This window comes from Sus scrofa, chromosome 16 (genome assembly GCF_000003025.6).
Source record: "Sus scrofa isolate TJ Tabasco breed Duroc chromosome 16, Sscrofa11.1, whole genome shotgun sequence".
Classification (NCBI taxonomy): domain Eukaryota; kingdom Metazoa; phylum Chordata; class Mammalia; order Artiodactyla; family Suidae; genus Sus; species Sus scrofa.
In genome coordinates this window covers 49,399,986-49,423,705 of record NC_010458.4, presented here as the reverse complement: position 1 = coordinate 49,423,705, position 23,720 = coordinate 49,399,986, and the positions used below count along the sequence as shown (strand labels likewise).

Here is a 23,720-nt window from a genome sequence, read left to right as displayed (position 1 = left end):
TCTGCTACCTATACCACAGCTTGCAGCAACATAGGATCCTTAAACCACTGAGCAAGGCCAGGGATCCAACCTGCATCCTCACAGAGACAATGTTGGGTCCTTAACCCACTGAGCCTCCCTTAATTCTCATTTTTATCTCCTTTTATCTCAAATTAAAAAACCCCTAGTTCCTGATAACATATACATATTATGTATTTGCTTTATCCTATAATGAACACTAAATGGTTACAAAGTTACAATTACATTACAATGACTATTAGCAATGAAATTGCTGAATGAATTTTAATATTTCCTTTCAGTTCTCGTTCTTAAGGACAATCAGAATACCAAAAGTCAAAACTCATTTGAAATATTTTCTCTGTGTGGTATTTTGGTTGCCTTTTAACTTTTTCTTTCTTTTTTTTCCCCCCTTTTTTTTCAGTCTTTTGTCCTTTTAGGGCTGCACTCACAGCATATGGAGGTTAGGGGTCTAATTGGAGCTGTAGCCTCTGGCCTACACCACAGCCACAGCAACATGGGATCCAAGCCGCTTCTGCAATCTACACCACAGCTCAGGGCAACGCCAGATCCTTAACTCACTGAGTGAGGTCAGGGATCGAACCTGAAACCTCCTGGTTCCTATTCAGATTCATTTGCTGTGCCACAACAGGAACTCCGCCTTTTAACTTTTTCTACTTAATTTTTGAATATGTAAACATTTATATAGTTCAAACATTAAAACCATATTCAAAGATATACTCAGAAAAATATCTCTTCCTTTATTTCCCCAATCAGTACAGCTAAACACTATTTTTATTAGTTTCCACTTTATCCTTCCAGTACTACTTTTTATAAAAATAGTATATGCTTCCCCTTGGTTTTTGTACAAAATGTACAGACCCTAAATAGTTTTCAACAACTTGCTTTTTCACTTAATAAAATATGCAGAAAATCACTCCTAATCTGTATGTGGAGATATTTTAAAATTTAATTTTAGGATTGCATACAGTCTACCATGTGAAAATACTCTAGTTTATTCAGTTCTTCTCTGAATGATACATATTTGAGTTGCTTCCATTCTTTTTACTCTTGGAAATAACGCCACAGTGGCATTTTCGCCACAATGCAATAGATATTTTTGGAAGTATATCTTTAGGGTAGATTCCTAGAAATAGGATTGCTGGATCAAAGGGTAAATACATATGTGATATCATTACATTTAAAATTGCCCTTCATAGGCACTGGATGTTTTGCACTTTTATAAGCTAAGAATGAGGGTAAAAGTTCCTTTGCAAACAATGTTACCAAACTTGGATTTTTGCCAGCCTGAGAGATAAGAAATGACAAGTCACTGTAGTTTAAATTTGCATTTTCTTTGTTATGAATGAGGCTGAGCATCTTTTCATATGCTTAAAAACCTTTGCCTTTCTTGTGCTATGAAGTAGTCTTTTGCCCATTTGATCTCAATTTTGAAGAGCTTTTTAACGTATTAATAAGATTAGCCCTTTACGATGTAAGTTGCAAATATTTTCTCTCTTAGCTTTTCATTTCACTTTGACTGCTTATGATGTCTTTTGTTATGCAAATCTTAAAAAACATTTAGGTAGGTGAATTTATCAATCTTTCAATGCTTTTAAATTTCTGAGTCACAATGAAAAGGCTCTTGCTACTCCCAGGGTTAAAGGAATTTGCCTATGTTCTCTTTTAATATTGATATGGTTTAATTTCTTACATGTAGATTTCTGATGCATTTGGAGTTTAATCTGATGAATGAAAGGTGTGCACATAATTTTATCCTTTCACAGATGTCTATCCAGTTATCCCAAAACCACTATTTACAAAGCCATTCCCCGCCCCCGGAATCTGAGATGTCACTCTACCCCACACCAAATTTCTACTTGTAGTCAATCCTATTTCCAGACTTGCCATTCTGTTTCCATTTATTCTGTCTATTCAGGTGCCAGTAACACCGTGTAAATTATAGACTATGTCATATATCTTCCACTTGCCCCCCTAGACCCTCTCCCCTGCTTTTGTACTCTCTCATGAGCCCTAGGAGGTTGGCTTGAAAGAACTACAACCACACTTCCTTGTCTTTGGCTTCTGGGGAGTCTGGCAGGAGACTGGAAGGAAGAGAGCAAGATCAAGGTATTTATTCTCCTGGTTCCTTCCTGCAAGGTCTCCTTGATCTGCCTGTGTCCCTGGATAGATGGTCATCAGTCCCCTCAAGCTGGCCACTTCTACACAAAACTTCTTTTTCAGTTTCTGCTACCTACCCCCCCCACATCTTTGGGCCCTTAGTTGGTTAACAACCCAACAGCTATTGGGAAAGCTGCATAATTCCTTGTGATTTTCATACAGCCTGTCCAACCACACCTTTGTAAATAGTCCCTTTATTAAATTATTTTCCAATTTTACTAATTTGAGTGTGTCAACTGTTTCTTGTTCCAGCCTAAGTAATACACAGAGGCTGTATTCACTTCTATCTACCTACCTTATCCATCCATCTATCTATCTATCTATCTACCTACCCATCACCTATCACCTATCAATCTGATGAACTTACTTTGTCCCTCATTGCTCCTAAAAAGCTTTCCAAGCTGCTTTTGCTTTTCTTTTTTTTTGCGGGGGTGGGGGGGAGGGGGCACACCTGCAGCTCCATATGGAGGTTCCCAGGCTAGGGGTCGAATTGGAGCTACAGCTGCTGGCCTATATATACTACAGCCACAGCAATGTCAGATCTGAGCTGCATCTGTGACCTACACCACAGGTCAGGCAATGCCGGATCTTTAACCCACTGAGTGAAGCCAGTGACTGAAACTGTGTCCTCATGGATGCTAGTCAGATTTGTTTCTGCTGAGCCACAAAAGGAACTCCTGCTTTTCTTTATATTAACTTTAAAATCAACTTGACAGACTCCATTAAAAACTTATGTAAATACTTATTATTATAACATTCAAAGATATATACCTTGGGGAAAACTTATATCTTTGTGAGGCTGATTTTTCCTTCCAAGACCATGGTTTGTTCTAATATTTCTTCAAATCTACTTTTATGTTGTTAAAGAAACTTAAAATTTACCTCAAATAGGATTGCTCATTTCATGCTAAGTGTAGTTTTAGGGTTTTTTGTTTGTTTGTTTTGTTTTGATATTGTAAAAATCGTGTTGTGTGCTTTGCTGTATCTTCTAACTGGTTATTGTTATGTGAAGGCTACTGTGGAGGCTATTGATTCTTTGCATGTTAATTTTATAAACTTCCATTTTACTAAATCATCTTTTCAATGTAATTTTTCATTATTTCTTTCAGTTTATCAGGTTAAAAATTAACACTTTATTGAGTCATAATTCATATGACATACAATTTACTCATTTAGGGCATATAAGTCAGTGTTTTTCTAGTATATTTACTAGGTTGTGTAGCAATCACTACAATCTAATTTTAGAATATTTTCACTGCCTCTGAAAGAAACTTCATACCACGGTTCCCATTCTGGCACAGTGCGTTAATGATCTGGCTTGTCTCTGTGGAGGCACTGGTTCGATCCCCAGCTTGGCACAGTGGATTAAGGATCCAGTGTTGCGGCAGCTGTGGAATAAGTCACAGCTGAGGCTCAGATTCAATCCCTGGGGCATGTGCCATGGGTGTGGCAAAAGAAGGCAGGAAAGAGAGAGAGAGAACGAGAGAACGAGAGAGAGACAGAGAGAAAGAAAGAAAGAAAGAAGGGAGGAAGGAAGGAAGAGAGGGAGGAAGGAAGGAGGAAAGAAAGAAAGAAAGAAAGAAAGAAAGAAAGAAAGAAAGAAAGAAAGAAAGAAAGAAAGAAAGAAAGAAGAAAGGAAAGAAAGGAAGGAAAGGAAAGGAAAGGAAAGGAAAGGAAAGGAAAGGAAAGGAAAGGAAAGGAAAGGAAAGAAAGAAAGAAAGAAAGAAAGAAAGAAACTTCATACCTATCACATTTTCCCTAAACACCCCACTCCCAGTCCTAAGCAACGACCAATCTACTTTGAATCTCTACAGATTTTCCTATTCCGGACATTTGCCATTTTTTGTTATTTTATTTTATTTTACTAATATTTTTAAATTTATTTTATTTAATTTATTTTTTTGCTTTTAGAGCTGCACCCACGGCACATGGAGGTTCCCAGACTAGGGGTTGAACCTGAGCTGCTGCAACGGGCCTATGCCATGGCCACAACAATGTGGGATCCAAGCAGCATCTGCAACCTACAGCACAGCTCATGGCCAGGCTGGATCCTTAACCCCCTGAATGAGGCCAGGGATGGAACCCGCATCCTCATGGATACTAGTTGCATTTGTTACTGATGAGCCACAAGGGGAACTCTGACATGTGCCATTTAAATGGAAACATACCATATGTAGTTTTTATGATTGGCTTCCTTCACTTAACATATTATTTAAGATTCATCCTAGTTGCTTCAAATATCATGTTCTTTTACTGCTGAATAATATTTCATTGTACAGATATTTCACATTTTATTTTCCCAATCATCAGTTAATGGACATGTGTTTTGTTTCAACTTTTTGGCTATTATGTTTGGCTGCTGTAAACATTTGGATGCAAACTTTCATTTGTGCACGTATTTTCATTTCTCTGGAGTATGTATCAAAGAGTAGAATTGCTTAGTCATATGGTAACTCTTTTTTTAACATATCGAGGAGCTACCAAACTCTTTTCCAAAGTGGTGGAACCATTTTACATTCTCACCAGCAATCTATGAGGGTTGCAATTTCTCCATATCTTGCTAACAGTTGTTGTTGTCAAGTCTTTCTGAATACAGCCATTCTAGTGTGTATGAAATGGCATCTCCTTGTGGTTTTGATTTACATTTCCTTAATAAGTAATGATACTGAGCATCTTTTCATAGGCCTATTAGCCATTGGTATATTGGTATATCTTCTTTGCAGAAATGTCTATTTAAATTGTGGCCTATTTTAAAAATTTGGTTGTCTTTTATTATTTAATTATGAATTATTTATATATTCCGGACACTAGACCCTTATCAGTTATACAATCTCTGATATATCCCATTGTGTGGGTTGTCTTTTCACTTTATTGATGGTAGTAGCACTTGTAACACAGAAACATTCATTTTGATATAATTCAATTTTCTAATTTTTTCTTTTGTGGTTTGTACTTTTGTTGCCATATCTAAGAAACCTTTCCTTCATCCAAGGTTGTGAACACTAACTCCCATGTTTTCTTCTAAGAGTGCTACAGTTTCAGCTCTTAAATTTAGGTCTATGATTCATTTCGAGATTTCAAGTTAATATCTGTGTATGATGTGAGGTAAGTGGCCCAACTTCATTCTTCTGCAAGTGGCTATGTGGTTGTCCTAACGTAATTTGTTTTAGTTTTGGGTTTTTTGTTTTTGTTTTCAGGACAAACTCCTAGGTGAGAAATCGCTGGGTCCAAGAGTATACACATATATATATTTTTTGGTCATTTTAGGGCCGCAACCATGGCATATGGAGGTTCCCAGGCTAGGGGTCAAATCAGAGCTGTAGCTGCCAGCCTATGCTACAGCCACAGCCACAGCAAGCAACACGGGATCTGAGCCGCATCTGCGACCTACACTACAGCTCATGGCAACGCAGATCCTTAACCCACTGAGCAAGGCCAGAGATCGAACCTGTGTTCTTTTCAGTTTTCTGCTTATTTTCCACCAGACTCTGCATCCTGAAGTGGATTCTGAAATGGACATTGCTGGTATGAGACTTTCATTTTCCCTAGAACATACACATTGAAGAAACACATCCTTGGCATTTTACTTAGGCTATAAAGACTGACCGTGGGTGGTTCTATTTTCTCTCTCTCATCTCTTTTTCTTTCTCTTCTATTTGTGTGGCTTTTTAGAAGATATATAGAAAGATTCTAGTCTAGATACCTGCCCATTACTCTACAGGACTCTGGAACAAATGTGGGCTTCACATTTTGGCTAGGTATTTTTAAACAAGGAAACTGCCATCTTGTGGAAGTAGTGTTTCTGCCCTACTTGTCTAATTCAAGTAGCCACTCTGTCAAGTTGGTGCAGTTTGCAGCCACAAATTTCCGTGGAGATGGAACAACTCACTGATCCTATTTACAGAAAACCTCCTTGGGGTATTCCTAATAGAAGTAAATCCCTTTCTTCAGCTTCAGATTCTTCTCAATTCAATATAAACTTGAATCCTTTCCAGGAATGACAGTCTCTAACTGCAGAATAATAAACACCATCCTCACTGCCCTGGATCTGCATCCCTCTCAGAAATGCTAAGGGCTTGCCTGTGATGCTTAATGGACTCAAACACTTGGCAATCAGTTACTGAAGAGTTTTGTCTGGTTTCTCAAATAAGCATTAATAGAGACTTTTGGATTATTTTTCTTTATTATTATTATTTTTTAATTAAAGTATAGTTGATTTACAATGCTATGTAATTTCTGCTGTACAGCAAAGTGACCCAGTCATAGATAGATCTATAAATTCCCTTTCAAATGTTCTAGAAATACAAGGAGTTATTTCGTGGCATGTTGGGAGCTCATCAGTGTCTTCTCACCATACAGAAACTTCCGTGCTTTTCACCCTCATATCATCTCCCTCCCAGCCCATCATTCCCATTTCTCCAGGGTAAATATGAAAAGATATATCTGGGCAGATCGAAGGCTATGACTTTTGATGGGTTCCCCACTATGTACAAAATAAAGTCCCAACTTGTCAGCATAGATCTTCACAATCCAGGTTGTACGTACCAATCAACCAGCCACTTGTCCCATACTCCAGTCTCACAAAATTGCTGCCCTGCTTTTTCAGATATCTGACCCCTCATTCATGTGTTTCTCTTACCTATGTACTCTCTTCTGTATTCAAGTACTAATGAACATCTTTCCTTCCTGTAATCAATTTAAATGAATACAGCCCTCATCTCCCAGTCTGGGTTAGGGGCCTCCCTATGCTGTATGTTTCGTGCTATATACTCAGTCCCTATGCTCTCCTAATAACTCCCCTTATTATAATCCTGAGCACATGGTATCACCATTTTCTGTGTGCATATGTGTATGTGTATGTGTGTTCCTGTCTTCTCCTCTATCCTGTGAGCCTCTTGAGAGCAAGAACCAATGCCCTGTTAATTTCTACAGCCCCAGGGCCTAGTACAGGGCCTGGTGCAAGGTAGGTGCTCATTAAACATTTGAATGAATATTTACATGTAGGACCTAAGAGTTAAAACTCCATCCACTGTTGAAATCCTTCACACCCATTAAGATGACGCTCAGTCATCCCTGGAGCTGTGTTTTGATTGTTTCAGAGAGCACTAGCCCAATGAGAATTTTTCCGGGGAAAAGGTTTCAGGATCATCCAAGTCTGGGCAGTGCTATTTATTCCACGTCTCTCTCAGACAGGACCTCTACCTAGGAATATTAGTGCACTAAAGGCTCTGAGAAGTCTTGCAGCACTAAAATATGTTTTCTCCTTTTTAGCCTAGGGTTTCACAAACTTATTTGATTGTACCTTTTCCTCTAGTAATACCTTATTATACCCCAAGAAACGAGTACTCTAAAGAACACACGTCAGGGAGTTCCCGCTATGGCACAACAGGATCCCTGTTGTCTCTGCAGCGTTGGGATGCAGGGTCAATGCAGAGACATGCAGAAAAATGTTGCCAGAGTCATTACACTAAGCATTTTCAATGCATTGCATATAATTATCTTCCCCTTTGTACAGATGGGGAAATTGGAGTTTGAGGAAATGAGTGATTGGCTCAAGGTCACACACAATTTGTGAAGAAGCTGAGACTTAATCTTAGACCATCTGTTTCTGAAGTCTGAATTCTTAACCACTGGGCTGGGCAGCTTATCCCACCTCATTATCAGCTCATCATTTCCCTGTCTGCATTCTTTTCCAGAGCATTTTAAGATTTGTTTTTTGTTTGTTTGTTTGTTTTCTTTCTTTTCATTTCCTTAATAATCCCATTTCATGGTAGTAAAATGAAATCTGGGTCATTGACACTTGCTGCAATTTCAATACCTCCCCTGCTCTTCCCCCTAATCTGCTCTCACTGAAACAACAGCATCTTGTTTCTCACAAATGACACAGTGCAGGTGGCCTCTTACTTCCCTTATTGTCCTGTAACTCTTCTGGTTGCAAAACAGTGCTGGTGGGCTGCACAGGCGATTTGCATTGCAGGGGCATCTCCTTTCCCATCTCTTCATAAACTACTTCCCTTTCTACTGACACATCTCAGAGACCTTTTCCAAGACCACCTTGTGCCCCAGAAATGTGATGAATTGGAGGAGGCTAGGCGACCTCCTCTCTGACAGCCATTCTCATCTGTTCACTGGAGGTCTCCAGTGGTTTCATGATCTTGAACTTCCCCCGCCCCTTAGAGACCTTCCTCTAGTGAACAATGGTGTTCAGAGAGGTTATTGATTCATTTGGCACTCTGGTGACATGGGAAAACTGATTTGTTTTCAAAACAAATGTTGTGTAGGATGAAGAGTTTGAGGGAATTTAGAGAAAGTTAGGAAAAAAGTAGCAATGTATGTACGTTATCTATTGCCATGTAACAAATCACCCCAAAACTTTGTGGCTCAAATCAACAATGATTTACTCTTCCTCATAATTCTGCAGGTTGGCTAGGCCGTTCCTCTGCTGGTTTAGCCTGTGCTCACTCATGTGGCTGCATTCAGGGGGATGGCTGGATGGCCCTACTCGCTGTTAGGTTTGTCAAGGGAGGAATGTGCAAGACTAAGTCAGTAAAGCAAGAGAGATTTATGAGGGCATCCAAAATGGATGGGCCGAGCTCTGGATGGCTCCAGCAGCCACTGCTAGGAGATGTTAAGCTTATAAAGGATCTGTGGTGGGATTTGTGGCAGGAAAAATTAAGAAGTAGGGGGGAGTTCCTGTTGTGGCGCAGCAGAAACGTGACTAGTATCCATGAGGATGTGGGTTCAATCCCTGACCTCCCTCATTGGGTCAGAGATCTGGTGTTTCCATGAGCTGTGGTATAGACTGCAGATGCAGCCTGGATGCTGTGTTGCTGTGGCTGTGGCTGGTAGCTATAGCTCTGATTTGACCCCTAGCCTGGGAACTTCCATATGCCATACATGCAGCCCTAAAAAGCAAAAAAGAAGAAGAAGGAGAGGGAAGATTATACAATTCAGGGGAGAGGTAGGGGGGTTGAGTCCCGTGACAGACGGAAGTAAATCCTTACAGGTGGTTAATCTATGCAGGCTGTTGTTTTCCAGGCCATTGCTTCTCACTGCCCAGCTTGAGCATCTACATTCTGGGAGAGAGTGTAAATCTTGTGCCGGGCCACAGCAGGTCTCCAAGGTGAATAGCTTCATGGCGAGGCAGAGGGGGTGGGTGGGTGGGTATCATTCTGTCACCATCATCCTGGGAAGCTATCACTCATGAGTCTGATATTTCCTGCTCCTCTCAGTTCTCCGTGTAACTTTTCATCCTTTAGCATTAGGTATCATCAGACTTCCCTCCCATGGTAGCCTCAGAACAGCCTTCCAATAGGGCAGAGGAGGGAGCTAAAAGCCTAAATAGGTTTAGATTTTAGAACTCGTGTAGTACCATTTCCAGCACATTCTATAGAGCAAGGAAGTCATGAGTCCAGCCCAGATTCAAGGGAGCAGAGAAGTGGACTCCACCCCCTGATGGGTGGAGCAACATAGTCACATTGCAAAGGGATGTATGCATTGGGGTGGGAGGAACTGGTGGCTGCTAAACCATCTACACAGCCTGCATGGTCTCTCCTGGGACTTTGCTCAGTAAGACAGCACATAAGGCAGCACCAGACTGAGGAAGGCAGATGGACAGACATACGGCATATCTAGGGTTATAATCATAAGTGCTTTTTTTCTAAACACATCCAGATTTCACAGCTGCTACTTGGTGAGGTCTTATTAGATAACAATTAAAGGAATTCCTGCTGTGGTGCAATGGGATCTGTGGCGTCTCTGGAGCCCTGGAACACAGGTTCAATCCTTGGCCCAACACAGTGGGTAAAGGATCCAGCATTGCTGCAGCTATGACATAGGCTGGAACTGTGGCTTGGATCTGGTCCCTGGCCCAGGAACTCCATATGCCATAGGGCAGCCAAAATAGAAAAGGAAAGAAGGAGGGAGGGAGGGAAGAAGAGAAGTAATAAAGGAAGAATACACAGCATGTGCAAAGGCACAGAATCATGAAAACCATAGTATTTTTGAAACAGGAAGGACATTCATTATGACTGCTGAGTATGTGCGTAGGAGGGATGGCAGTTTGCACTTACTGAACAGAAGATTTGCTTGGGAAAAATATTATCTAAGGGGAGGATCTCACACCTCCATAGGTGTTCTTCTAAGTAACAGCTGTGTCCATGTCACAAGAAGATTCTTTTTATCCCACCTGGATGATATTCAAACAAGAAGTCAGAATTTTAGATCTATTAAGGAGTTGATTTTCACTAGTTCTCAGTGGGTAGGGTTTAATTATCATATAAATCAGTACTATACTAGGTGGAATGTAAGAGTGGTTTGCATCATTTAAAAATACATTTTAGGGAGTTCCTGCCATGACACAGTGGGTTAAGAATCCAACTGCAGTGGCTCAGGTCACTACAGAGGTATGGGTTCAATCCCTGGTCCAGCCCAGGTCGCAGCTGGGGCTCAGATTCAATCCCTGGCCTGGGCGCGTCCATACACTATGGGTATGGCCACAAAAAAAAAAAAAAAAAAAAAAAAAAAAAAAGAATTAAAAATAAATAAATAAATGTACATTTTAATCATCTTCAGAGATAAAACTCATTGACTATGATCTTTCCAAACCTTAGTAGCTCTTCGTTGAATTCAGGAAGGAGAAAATTCATGAATTTAAGGCAAACCATATTTTTCCTCCACAGATTATCAGAAAGAAAAATTTTCCTTGAGTCACAAAAAAGCCACTTTCTTTACGGAAACAGAATTATAACCAACCTAGCCTATTCCTCTGGACCTATCTTTCTCTATAAGGTGATACATCATGCTCCTGGTCCAAATGAAGGTGATAACCACAGTTGTAGAACTACTTCTAGTGCTAACTGGTATTAATTAACCACTAACTAGCTTTATGGACCATATGCTATATATAAGAGATAGGACTTGTTGCTTTACAGTGTTTATATACATTTTTTTCTTTTTATGGCCATACCTGCAGCGTATGGAAGGTCCTGGGCTAGGGGCTGAAAGTGAGGTGCAGCCACAGGCCTATGCTAGAGCCACAGCGACACTGGATCCAAGCTACATCTGGGACCTACGCTGCCGCTTTTGGCAATACCTGGTCCTTAAGGCACTGAGCAAGGTCAGGGATTGAATCCACATCCTCAGGGAGACAGCGTCAGGTTCTTAACCCACTGAGCCACAATGGGAACTCCCCAGTGTTTCTAATTCTCACAAGTCCACAAGGCAGAACTGATTGCTGCTCCCATTTTATTTAATTAATTAATTAATTTTTGGGCCACACCTGAGGCATATGGAAGTTCCCAGGCTAGGAGTCAAATTGGAGCAGAAGCTGCCAGGCTACGCCACAGCCACAGCAACAAGGGATCTGAGCTTCGTTGGTGAGCTACACAGCTCATGGCAATGCCAGATCTTTAACCCACTGAATGAGGCCAGGGATCAAACCCGAATCCTCATGGTTACTAGTTAGGTTCATTACCGCTGAGCCACGACAGGAACTCCACTACTCCCATTTTACAGCTAAGTAAAATGGGGCTCAAGATCACTTGATAGAGGCCTTAAAACTTGAGTTACTAGACCCCAAAGAATCACACTAGGCATTTCACCCTGTTTGATGAAATGAACAAAAGGTCTCGTCTGAGCTCCATCCCACCCCATTCAATAGATGAAGAAATCAAGGCCCAAAGAGGGTAGCAGCATCCCAGATCCAGGGCCCAGATCTCCTTTCTCTGGCTGTGACCTTGACCTTCCTGAACATCTCCCCCTCCCTCCACTGCTGAAGGTACTTCCATTCTGGGGCTGCCCAGTTGGGGTCCAAGGCCGCCATGAGCCTCCTACTCACTGTTCGTGTTTATGGCAAAAAGCAAGCCTGCCAGTACACACACATCTCTGGTTCCAAGCCCTAATTCCTTCCTGTTATGTTTTTTACCCCCTAAAGAAGTTTACCCTTAGTGAAGAACAGAAAGAGCCTTGTTGTACAGAGAGGCAAGCCATTGCCGAGAAGAGGGACTCAGGATGCCTATTATTCTAACCTGAAAGAGGGTGAGGGAAACTCTTTCTGAGTCCCTCCCACAAGCCAGATGCCGAAAGCATTTTCACAAAGTACCTCATCACGACCCAGTGATACTCAACAAACAGAGCTGAAAAAGTTACAGAGCTGGCCCCAGGCCCCATGGCTGGTCAGTGGCAAAGCAGGATGAGAACCTTGGTCTGTGCTTCCAAAGCCTCATGCTCGCAATTCTCCAGATTTCTCTCTGAAATCCCTTCTCCTCCCACCAATGGGCCCACCAGGCAACTAGGGACTAAATAAAATAACAGTCGTCAGTTTGTACTGGCCTCTGCTGTGTAATGAGGCGTTTAGGGAACGCAATTGCAATTTCATGAGTCAGATAGAAACAGGGGAATGGGAGCATTCGAGCTGGGGCTTCCTCCTGAGGCTGGGATAATGCCTTGCAGTGGCTTCTCTGCTGGAATTTCAGAGATTAAACATCCAAAAAAGACTTGGCCTGAAAAAGTGGGTACAGTCAGGAATAAGAATTCCGTGGACCCAAGCATGCAAAAAATAAAAAAATAAATAATAAACGCACTTGAAAGTGCAATTATAAAGACTGAGGACCATAAATAGAACTAGTTCCACTTGACACATGTATGGAAGCCTCGCTCCAAGCCAGTTCCCAGGATCAGGGAAGGGTCACTGAAACATGCAGGGTCACTGAGTTCCTGGCATCTGAATGTTGCTGTTATGGACTCTTCCCAAAATCCATCCATCAAAACAACTATTAGGGGCCTGGAGTGAGCAGAGCAGGCAAAGGTACAATGAAAAAGGAAACCCATGGGCATGGACAGGTCTTCCGCTCCTGCCAATTCTTGCTGGATGGTTTCTAACACATCTTCTCCCCTAAACTGTACATCCAGCCTGAGGAATGAAGATGGTTTCTTCCACTTTGCAGATGTGATAACTGAGTCTTAGGGAAAAGAATTCCTTATAATCATGCAGCTGGTAAGTGGCTGAGCTGGACTGGAACCCACATTTTGGACTCTATCTGGTTTTTCCCCAACACTGCCCCTCCTTGACAGGGAAAGGTTCCAAGTCAGGTGGAAGGGGACCCCTAAACCCTAACCCAGCCTTCCTGATGACCTCAGATGCCCCAGAGCCACAGCTTGTTTGGGGTGTTTTTCCAAATGTAATTATACCTGTCCTCAGAGGGGAAACTTGGCCAAACACGGTCTTCGGTGAGCTTCAGGTTCTGAACCCCACCAAGCACCTCTTTCTTCAGGGTCAGCTTTGTTAATCTGGACTGTCTCATGAACTGTTTTCAAGGCCACCACACTCCATGACCAACCACCTCTTCTTGGAGACTTTCCTACACTTCTTTCAAGCCTGATCAAGGACACTGTGTTAACCTCTGTTCAGCACTTCCCTGGGGACTGCCTGATTTATGATGCAGCTTCTCTAGAAATGGCCCCCAAACCTTGTTGTGGTGGGCCCACCACAAGGGTGGGCCTTCTGATTGGTCAAGAAGCAAATGCATGACCCAAATTGGGCCAATGAGAACATCACTACTGGCAATAGTAACATTTCTCCTAGGAAGCAGGAGGGAGGCTGGGGGTGCTTGGCAACATGGCTGTGGCAACAGCAACACTCTAGATAAAGTGCCATCGGCCACCTTAGCCGTTCCTCCCTCCCTCCTTCCCAAAGTCTTGTTGTTCAATGAAATACTCAACATCCATCCAATGTGTCTCCCTTCTGTTCAACATGACTTGGATAGACATCTGTTATCTATAACCAAAAGAAATTGCTCTATTTTTACTTACCTGTGTTCTTCTTGGTCTGCTCCCACTTGACTGAGATTCTCAAACATTGTAGCTTTGTCCTAAGTGTTTGGTCCAGAGAAAGAACTCAATCTGGGATGGCTGAACAAATGGCTGCCTCCTATCTCCACCTTCTTCCCTTTGGGTCATGTGCACACCTGCACATTCTTTTCTTCATCTGTTCTCCCTCGAGTCCTGTTATGAAAGAAACATTCAGTGCTGAGATCTTACTAGAACAATAAGGAAATCAAGGAAGCACCACACACTGCCTGCCCTTGGCTACCTGCAGTCCATTTGAACAGCACAGACATCAAACCCAGTAAGTTGCCCAAAAGTGCAAGAAAGAAAAAAAAATGAAAATGACGATACCTACTAGGTATTGGATGCCTACCACGTGCTATGTAAAGCACTTTTATAGGTCATCTTATTAAAACCTCACAACTATCTTGGAGGAAGACATGATTATATCTGAAACTTAATACTCAGAGAGTTTAAGTGACTTGCTCAGTATCATACAGGTAGTAAGTGCTGGGGCTGGGATTCAGCTGAAGCTCTGTTTCCAGATCTCATGGTATCTCTGAGCTGCTCCGTGTAATCCCAATGCTAAGAGGCTTAGCTAGGAGCAACTGATATGAGGCTGGGCCGATTGGGGATTTTAAGGAAGACTGCAGCCTGGGCAGAAGGTCCCTAAGTCAAGCTATGGAAGCATTGGACAGAGCGGGAGAGAGGAAGACAGCCGCTGAAGCAGATGGGATCAGCATATCAGGAGAGGTGTCTTCTTTGGGTCCTCGGGGCAGTCCACTGGGGAGCCAGTTCACTGAAGATGAGCCAATGTGTGGGGCCTCAAACATCCTTTACTTCCATTTTTTACCTCCCTTCCTATGTCAAACAAGGATGCCAAGGGACAAACAGAGAGAGGAGACTTTTCTCCAGGCACAAAGGGTGGGTCCAGATATCAACATCACAGAACAAGTAAACATACAAAATTCTCTTACATCTGGTTAGGCCCACCCAAGAGATCAGTGGGAGGCCTTTAGACATATTTTGTATTGGTTCTGGAGCAATTCTATTTCTGTATTAGTCAGGTGTCTTTTGACAGAAATCCAACTCTAAGTGCCTTAAAAAAAAAAAAGGAATGTATTGACTCATGTAACAGAAAGGCCAGACATAATGCTATTTTAGGGGATGACTGCTTCCAAATATCATTGGACAATGTCCTTGGACAATGGGCTCTCTCTATTGCCTCATTCTGCATTCCTCTCTGTTGACTTTATTCAATCCCCAAAGGGTAGCAAGGCAACACCTAAGTTTATCTACTAGCTTGAAAATGCCAAGTAAAAAAAAAAAAAAAAAAAAAGTGCCTCTTTCTAAATAGTTCTAGCAACACTCTTAGACTGGCTTTCATTGGCCAGGCTCACAATGTGCACTTACTGCAGATTCAATTACTACGGCATCCAGGGCCCTCATAGACCAGATCTGGGTTATGAATCCATTTTTGGAGCTATAGTTATAGACAAGCACTCTGTACTGACCACATGAAGTGACAGTGAGGGAAGGGATATTTTCTGGTTTCTCAAAAGAGTGTCAAGGTATTCTTATCAGGGTTACCGACCAGGGTTCTTAGCCTTCCCAAGCAATAGAAATTGATAAGAGGCCAGACGAGAAGTTTAGGCAAAGCTTCACTGGGGCTCCTGCAGTAGCAGGAGGTAATGAAAACAAGCAAAAATTTCCCTTGCTCACTCCCCAAGGTGGAGCGAGCTTGTTCCTTATATGGGGTGAGGGTAGGGGTGGTTCTAGGGTTGGACAGAGGGGTGTCTTAGGTAGTTTGCCCATCTCCTTGATGGTGTGGTGTGCAGGGTGCATGGGAAATACCTTGCTTTTGCTTCCAGCACCCTTATTCTTCTCCTAGCACCCTGTTTTTGCTCTTCAGAAATGGCAGTTGGGATTTTGATCTTTTTGAATCTTGTTCACAATTTGCTCCAACTGCACATGCACACAGCTATTTTTAGTCCCCTCTAGTTTCTTTGTATTTTGTTGCTCCAGGAGACATTTGGAGTCCCCGTGCAAGCACTGCAGCAGAGGGTCCCAGGTCCCAGATCCCAGCCTATCTCACCAGGATACAGAAGAATAAATTTATTGGGAGGCAAAACAATGGCTGGGCAAACCAGTGTTATCGAAGCCCTTTGAGAAACATTCATTCATTTATTCCTTTGCAATGTATGCACTGCATAGAAGACACTGTGCTGGAGATGAAAAGAAATGAGATAAATATCTGTTATCAGACTAGCAAAAAGTACTTCTGCTATTCTTTACAGTTTAAAGGGTACTTTCCCCTTCGTTGCCGTATTTAATCTCCATCTTAACTCTTTCTAGGGTCAACTGCCCCAGTTTAAAATTGAGAAAACTGAGTTTCAAAGAGGTTAAGTCATGAGAGTCTCAGTTTCCTTGGTGTGGCAGATTGGAATACTGGACCCCACTCTTCTACTCTTCCCTGTAACAGGATTAAGGACCCACGTCCTTTGTCACACAACTTTGCAGGTCTCTGGATAGACTGAGCGACCTGTTGATCCTCCACCAATAGAGTGAGAACAGATGCGATGTCAGACATCTCAAGCAAGGCTCAAAATGTGCTTGAAGGTTTCACTTGGCCTCCTGTGCTCTGCTGGGAGAAAAGCATGCCCCATGGAACCATGGCTTCTCCAACCTGGGTCTCAAGTTAAGGAGACCCATGAAAAAGACCTGAACCCAACTCGCTGCTGGGAACCAAGTCTAGCTGAGGTTATCAGAAACCACAGCCAACTCATAGATCTGAGGCCACAAGAGAACATGTGTTGTTGTGAGTCAATGAGATTTGAGGGATACTTGTTACACAGCAAATGCTGATTAACAGACCTAACTACTATGCTAAGAATCAGGAATTTAGACATTCATCTAAAATGACAGCAGAAAGCACAAAGCAAAGGCCTTGAATGCCAGTGACTAATTTGGACTTCACCCTGAAAACAGTTGGAACTCCTGAAAGGAATGACCTAATTAGGTGTGTGTGTTAGTGTGCTAGCTCTAGGGCTTTAAGGAGTGAGACTGTGAAGAGGGCATTCAGGGAAAAGGTAGGATCTGAGCTCCAGGGAAGCAGTAATCAGGGATGTGACTATGGCAGCCCAGATGTACATGCAGCTTTCTGTCCAGCTGTTCAACTCAGTTAAAAATTATTAAATCAACAAGACCAGGTTAATCTGTTACAGTATCTGCTAAACAGAGGCTTCATGAGTAACACTGACAACAGCAGACTTTTCTCCCTTTGTTATCTCCTTTCTGATTAGAATACCTTTGATTGTAATTGCTGAACATAATTTGGGGTCATGTTTTATCCGTACGGTAGATATTGGTTCTGACTTCTAACAAAGTACTGGCCAGGCAAAGCCATTCCATTTGTGTTCTTTTGTGTGCAACAAAACTACCCTTCACATTAAGAAGTTGGCATTGGAGTCTCTACTGTGCACATTTTAAAGATAAATATCCATGCTTTTTAAAAAATTTAACGAATTTTAGAACCAAGGTTAACTTCTGAAGATAAACGTTTAGGGAGAACTTTTCAGTAGGGAGTTTAAGATGCCATGTATTTTGAGCACTTGCTCTGTGTCATCTCTCTGTTTTTACTTAGTTATTCCTAATTCTTGTGATAATCATGCCCTTTATCAAATGAGGACACTGAGACTTGGAGAGGGAAAGGGACTGGGGACTAAAAAAGAGAAGCATTAAGAAGTGTTAATGTGATGAGCTTCTTGTCAGGGCTTCTTCCAAAAGATTATTTTATTTATTTATTTTTTAAAAGCTCAGCTTCTCTGAGCCTCAGTTTCCTCTTTCACTGAAGGGTACAAAAGTGACTAATACTCTGGGGTTGCCATAAAAATGAAATATGTAGTGGGCATTTGCCATACTTGCTGCTTTTCTAGCACCTTGGAATTTTTTTTTTTTTTATGGTTAGAAAATGCCCTTGTCATCTGAATCTTGAGTCCCTCTACAACCCAACTTACTTTTAAATAGCTTCGTTGAGATATAATTTACACACCATAAAATTCACACAATTTAAGTTAAAACTCAGCGGACTTTAGAAAATTTACAGAGGTGTGCAGCCCTCACCACTATCCATTTTTAGAACATTTCCGTCATTCCAGAAAGATCACTTATACAAATTTGTGCTCAAGCCTCACTCTAGACCCAGGAAACTACTGACCTTCTTTCTGTCTCTAGATTTCCCTTTTCTAGACATTTCATAGGAATGAAATCATACAGTCTGTGATTTTTTTTTTTCCTTGATTCTTTCATTTGGCATAATGTCTTGGAGATTTATCTATGTGCCTTTTTATTGCTGAATAGTATTCTGTTTATGAAGAACCCACATTTTATTTACCCATCACTGGTTGATGAACATTTGGATTATTTCGAGTTTGGGGCTATTATGGAAAATGCTTCTATTAACATTTGCATACGTGTCTTTGTGTGGAGATATGCTTTCATTTATCCAACTAGATTTTCTAGCCTCCTTTGTGGTGCAAGCATGTAACAAATGCTCCAGAACCCTAGCCATAGACTGCTACTGATTCCTAGGGCAACTCTATCAGATTGATCCCACTGCGATCTCTAGAGCTAAGTCACACCAACTTCCAACAGTTATGTCACTTTAATAGTTCCCATTTATTGAGCCATGTGCCCAGCACTCTACTAAGCACTCCATATACATCTTTGCACTTAATCCTCAAATCTATTCTCCAGGGTAGGGACTATCACTATACACATTTTACAGATGAGCACACTGAGGCACAAAGAGGTTAAGGGACTAACACACTGGGAAACCTCAGAACCAAAATTTGATGCAGGCAGCCTGATATCAGAGACTGTGCACTAAAATCTCTCTCTCCAAGTTCTGAGAAGCGGCTGAATTTATCTCCTGAACTTGGTCCTAATCATGCATTTCCAGCGTAAAGAGCCACATTGTACTCTCCCTCTGATGATAAGCAGCTCAGCATGGTTTCACTAGTATGTGCAATGGAGCAATAGCAGAAAGAGCATCTGCTGGGTCTCAGGATGCTAACATCCTCCACCATCAGAGTAGTCCTCTGTGGCCGCAGAGTTGACTGGCAGCCATGGTCCTATGTAAGCATCTAGTGCACAAAGAAGGGTCTTCTGCATTCCCCTGACAGATAGGGAAACAGAGACATGGAGAGGGGTAGTCACTTGCCCACGTTTGCAAAGAAAGGAGTCCCTGAAGCCAGGACCCCATCCCCAGTGGGCCAGCAGCTAATCTGAGCCCCCTCACCCACTCCAACCTCCACCAAATCAAGGCTCCATAATCTTTCTAGGTGATGGTCGAAGAGAGTAAGAGCTCGGTGTTGCCTCAGGCAGCAGTGAAGGGCTGTGGGTAAACTTTAGAATCTAACAGAATCTGAGAGTTCCCATTGTGGCTCAGCAGTGATGAACCCAACTAGTAACCATGATGACATCAGTTTGATCCCTGGCCTCGCTCAGTGGGTTAAGGATCCAGCACTGCTGTGAGCTGTGGTGTAGGTCGAAGACAGGCTCGGATCCTGAATTGCTGTGTGCTGTGGCTGTGGCATAGACCGGCAGCTATAGCTCCTATTCAGTCCTTAGCCTGGCAACTTCTAAATGTCATATATGCCGCCCTTTAAAAAAAATAAAATAAACAACAAAACCTCTCCCATTTGTCACCTGTGCTACTTGGCTAAATTCTTTTTGTTGTTGTTGTCTTTGCTAGGGTTGCACCTGCACCATGTGGAAGTTCCCTGGCTAGGAGTCAAATCGGAGATGTAGCTGCCAGCCTAGACAAAGCCGCAGCAACCTAGGATCTAAGCCACATCTGTGACATTCACCACAGCTCATGGCAACACCGGATCCTTAACCCACTGAGCAAGACCAGGGATCAAACCCACATCCTCATGGTTACTAGCCAGATTCATTAACTGCTGAGCCATGACAGGAACTCCTGAGTAAATTCTTTATTTGAATTTGTTTTCCCCTTGGTAAAATGCTTAAAGAATAGTACACATTCCATTGGGCTGTTGTGAAAGTTGAGGGAAGTACGCATCGTAAAAACACAGAGCAGTCTAGACCCAGACCTCCACCTGTCTTGCTCTCCAAACAGCACCACCAAACCCCAAAGACGGAGAGAACAAAACCCTAATGGCACCATTTTAACTCTGGAACCACCTTTGCCTAAAGCCAGCATGGCTTATCCCTGAACAGCATTTAACCCAAACTATAGATCGTACCCTCAATTCCCCACCATCCCTCTCCCACTTCTAACACACTAAGATCGCAATAGCTACTGAATCTCTTCACTGCTTTCCATCTATAATTCCCTCTCTGCCTAGGGCAGCTTAACATCTGTGCCAGTTCCCTAACTGGTCCAGCTTTCACGCGTCCTTCCTCTCTCCCCAACCCAAATCCATTCTCTCCATAGCAGCCTAAATGATCTTTCCAGTTTATCAATCACACTCTGTCCCTCTGTCATCCCCCCTATCATCTTAAATTTGCCAGTGACCACTCATTGCTCTTTGAATCTACCCAGACCCCTCAGTTCTTGTCAATAACCTCATAAATCTGGCCTCAGTGATCCTTGTAAATTTACCTGGCCTGACCGTAATGATAAAAGCTACCATTTCCTCAGTTGCTATGGCTGTGGCATAGGTGGGCACTTGTAGCTCCAATTCAACCCCTAGCCTGGGAACCTCCATATGCCACAAGTGCGGCCCTAAAATAGCCAAAAAAAAAAAAAAAAAAAAAAAAATGCTGGGTAAGGAGTTCCCTGGTGGCTCAGCAGGTTAAGGATCTGGCATTGTCACTGCTGTCGCTCACGTCGCTAGTGTGCTGTGGGGTTGTGATCCCTGACCCAGAGACTTCCTCATGCTGTGGACATGGGCATAAAACAACAACAACAACAAAACTGCTGGGTAAGACAAGTGACATGAATAGTCACACTGAAATCTGTGATAAAAGTGGATCATAAAGTAATATTGTAGTTACCATTTTTTAATGAGAATATAATCTATATGTTTATGTAGCTCCTATACACAATTCTGGAAAGATTTACACCAAAATGTTAATGATGATGATGATGGGAAAAAATAACAAAGATATCTGTTGCTGGCTTGGACCATCTGCTTAGCACTAGATTAGCCCTTTCTCCATTATCTCCCAGCAATCTAACAGTGGAACTCCTTACCCAGCATTTTTTTTTTTTTTTTGGCTATTTTAGGGCCGCACTTGTGGCATATGGAGGTTCCCAGGCTAGGGGTTGAATTGGAGCTACAAGTGCCCACCTATGCCACAGCCACAGCCGCTGAGCCAGGCCAGGGATCAAACCACATCCTCATGGATCCTGGTCGAGTTTGTTAACGGCTGAGTCATGAAGGGAACTCTCTTTTAAAATTTTTTTAAATTTTTATTTTTCTTACTGAGCATTTTTAATGGAAACATATTTGCCCACTGAATTGAAATCACACAATTTGTTAATAGATTCTGTCTTCTCTATTATATAAAAAAATTTACTATGAAAACCCTTATACACTCCTTTCATCCACTGTCTCATTACTTCCTTAGGCTATGACCTTAGAAATAGGATTTCTGGATCAAAGGTATTTACAAGGTAACACCTTGGATACAAATCACTTAATTGCTTTCCAGAAAGTTTACTCCAAATTATATAACCCTAAGCAGTATATGAAAAGTCCCCCTTTAGCACCTTATTTTAAACTATCTTGCTTTTTTTGATAATGGCCTTTATTTTTATTTTTTTTTTGCTTTTTAGGGCTGCACCCAAGGCATATGGAGAGTCCCAGGCTAGGGTCAAATCTGAGCTATAGCCGCCAGCCTACACCACAGCCACAGCAACGCCAGATCCAAGCTTTGTCTGTGACCTACACCACAGCTCACAGCCATGCTGGATCCTTAACCCACTGATCGAGGCCAGGGATCGAACCTGCAACCTCATGGTTCCTAGTCGAATTCATTTCCACTGCACCACAGTGGGAACTACTGATAATGGCCATTCTGACTGGTGCAAGGTGATACCTCATTGTAGTTTTGAGTTGCATTGCTCCAATAATTAGTGATGTTGAACATCTTTTCATGTGATTTTTGGCCACCTGTCTTCTTTGGAGAAATGTATATTTAGATTTTCTGCCTATTTTTTGATTTTTTTTAAAATATAAATCTCCATGAGATGTTCGAATATTTGGGAATTAATCCCTGGTCAGTCATTTGATTTGCAAAGATCTTTTCCCATTCCGTGGGTTGTCCTTTCATTTTTTTAATGGTTTCCTTTGCTGTGCAAAATCTTTTAAGTTTAATTAGGTCACACTGGTTTATTTCTGTTTTTATTTTCATTATTCTAGGCGGTGGATCAAAGAAGGTGGATCAAAGATTGCTGTGATTTATGTTAAATGGTGTTCTGCCTAGGTTTTCCTCTAGAAGTTTTATAGTACCTGGCCTTATGCTTAGGTCCTTGGTCCATTTTGAGTTTATTTTTCTGTATGGTGTTAGAGAGTGTTCTAATTTCATTTTTTACATGTATCTGTCCAGTTTTCCCAGCATCACTTATTGAAGAAACTGTCCTCCCTCCACTGTATGTTCTTGCCTGCTTTTTCATAGATTAGTTAATCATAGGTGCTTGGGTTTATTTCTGGGCTTTGTCTCCTATTCCAGTGATCTATATTGCTGTTTTTGAGCCAGTACCATACTGTTTTAATAACTGTAGTTTTGTAGTAGAGACTTAAGTCAGGGAGCCTGATTCCTCCACTTCCACTTTTCTGTTTCAGTATTGCTTTGACTTTTCAGGGTCTTTTGTGTTTCCACAAAAATTTTAAAATATTTTGGGAGTTCCCATCATGGCTCAGTGGTTAAAGAAGCCTCCATGAAAGTGTGGGCTCGATCCCCACTCCTGCTCAATGGGTTAAGGATCTGGCATTGCCATGAGCTGTGGTATAGGTCACAGACTTGGTTTGGATCTCCCACTGCTGTGGCTGTGGTATAGGTTGGCAGCTACAGCTCTGATTCAATCCCTAGCCTGAGACCCTCCATATGCCACTGATGTGGCCCTAAAAAGACAAAAGACAAAAATTTTTTAATATTTTGTTCTGTATCTGTGAAGAATGTTGTTGGCAACTTGACAGGGATTGCACTGCATCTTTAGATTGCCTTGGGTAGTATAGTCATTTTGATAATATGGATTCTTCCAAAACAAAAGCATAGTATATCTTGCCATCAACTTGTGTCACTGATTTCTTTCATCAGCATATTATAGTTTTCAGAATCTTTTGTCTATTTGGGTAGGTTTATTCCTAGGTATTTTGTTCTGAAACAAATACAACATTGTAAGTCAACTATACTCCAATAGAATTTTTTTTAAAAAAATATCTTGTTTTTAAGACACTGGAATTTGAAGGTATTTTCACAACTGATTCTAGAAACTAGGGGGAAAACAGATTAATTTATTTCCCTTAAGTTATCATATGTACATAATTGTTTTGCTGCAAATTAGTTGGAATTTGTATGCCTTAAACATTCAGCATGAAGAATTTATGCTTTATTTTGACTAGTGCATTTAAGAAAACCCTTGTAGCTTCATATATTTAGTCTAACCATTTCAGCTTGTTTGTTTTTCTTCTTTTACATACTACATTTAGCTCTGTGATAAAGACAAAATTGCCACACAATCC

The 23,720-nt window shown here is 41.7% G+C and overlaps 1 long non-coding RNA gene across 1 annotated transcript in view; it reads right to left on the bottom strand.

The window, feature by feature from the left end:
• LOC110257222 overlaps window positions 1–23,720 on the bottom strand; it is a 407,568-nt gene that overhangs the window by 207,008 nt on the left and 176,840 nt on the right. The window contains exon 3 of the long non-coding RNA XR_002339533.1: window positions 13,990–14,181. This is a non-coding gene — a long non-coding RNA (uncharacterized LOC110257222). The remainder of the gene's footprint in view (window positions 1–13,989; window positions 14,182–23,720) is intronic.